Below are 1,689 nucleotides of genomic sequence, written 5' to 3'. Positions count from 1 at the left end.
AGGTGCTAAAAATACACATATGTTTCGAATTTCTAAAGTTAAATTGATAAAATGAAGAGTGTTATAAATGACGGTTGATGTTATCATTAAACCAGGGTAAATTGTACCTCCAATTATTCTACCAAGTGGATACCATGCTCTATCATCAAACCAATTATGAAACTTATAAAATCCTTCTTCCGCAAGGTATTGTGTTGTACGATAGTTGAAGTAAGGATCAAATTCATGAATAACACTTTCAAATCGAAGTACAGAAAAAAGTCTCGTTGCAAAAGATAGTATTGCTGCAGTAGTTAAGATAGTCATCTTCAAAAAAGATTCTTGTTTTTCGTTGGACATGCCAAAAAGCATTGGCTTATGTAACACAGTGGAACTCATGATTGGAATCTTTAAAAAAAAAAATGTTAATATCTATTTTATTTAAGTTTTAAATTCAAAACAAGGAAAACTAAATACTTAACACGTTCCGACACCAATGTCGGATACCCTCCAATACTGGATATTGATGCGTTTATCCAACAAGTTTTATATGTATTTTTATAGTGTTACAGAATACTTGGCTGAGTGTATAGCCATAATATTTTATTTCACCTATCACTATATATTATTTATTAAACAAGTACAATTGGATTTTATTTTTCATCATTTTTGTGATAATGACAAGGACTTATGTTTTTTTTTTAATATCGCTGCTGCGTTTGACATAAGATAAAAAACTAATGTCGGCATTGAATGTGTTAAGAATATAATTTTATTTGTAGGTACTACCTATATGTAATTATTTTTTGATAAACAAAATGTTTTACCTTAAAACTTGTTGGTACAAGTACCAATATCATCTACTAAACAAATATAATGGTATAAATAATAATGGACAATTGTCACAAGAATGTACAATTTATAACAATTTAATTTGGAAACATTAATTTAATATATTTAATCAAAAAATAAAGTAAAAATTTAAACAATTTGATTTTAAATTAGTTAGATATTAATACTCACATATTATAATAATAAATTCATTAGACATTTTAAGTAAGCGTCAACTCAAAAATTAAAAAAAAGTAATCCAGCAAATAACAATAATACTAAAATACTTAATACTTTGAGATCCTATTTTTTTTAATTGTCTTTAAAACTTTAAATAAATGAAACTAAAACAGTATTTAATTAGACCCAAACATTAAACCACCAATACTGACTATTAATCTCGAAAATGTTAATAATGATTATCAAACGCAAGACTGTAAACAATAAACTATTTTGCATTTAAATATTACACTTTGTTCGAACCAACGTCAAACACTCGTCCCTAAACTATTTTTACAAAAAACAATTTACTTACGTTTGCGACGGCTTAATCAAATATTCGACCGGCGTTTTACCACCAACTATCACGATTTAATAATAATAGTAATGTTAATAATATTATAATAACTTTATCGATAGGAATGTTGAGTACATCTTGACGTGGTACAAATATATGGCATCGAACAATATTATAATTTATCGATACACTCACGCAAGACGGTAACAGACATTTTCTTTAAAATTCGAAGTCACAGTTCGAATACACTAAAAAAGTCAGTAAAGACTTGTGCTACAATTTATTATTATTATTATTACAGGAGTTACGGGAGTACGAGACCGACAGACTATACGTTCCGCAAGCAATATTTGATAAGAAAA

Source organism: Melanaphis sacchari, unplaced genomic scaffold, assembly GCF_002803265.2.
Source record: "Melanaphis sacchari strain LSU unplaced genomic scaffold, SCAv2.0 Contig395_pilon_pilon, whole genome shotgun sequence".
NCBI classification, from domain to species: domain Eukaryota; kingdom Metazoa; phylum Arthropoda; class Insecta; order Hemiptera; family Aphididae; genus Melanaphis; species Melanaphis sacchari.
Note: the sequence above shows the minus strand (reverse complement) of the source record.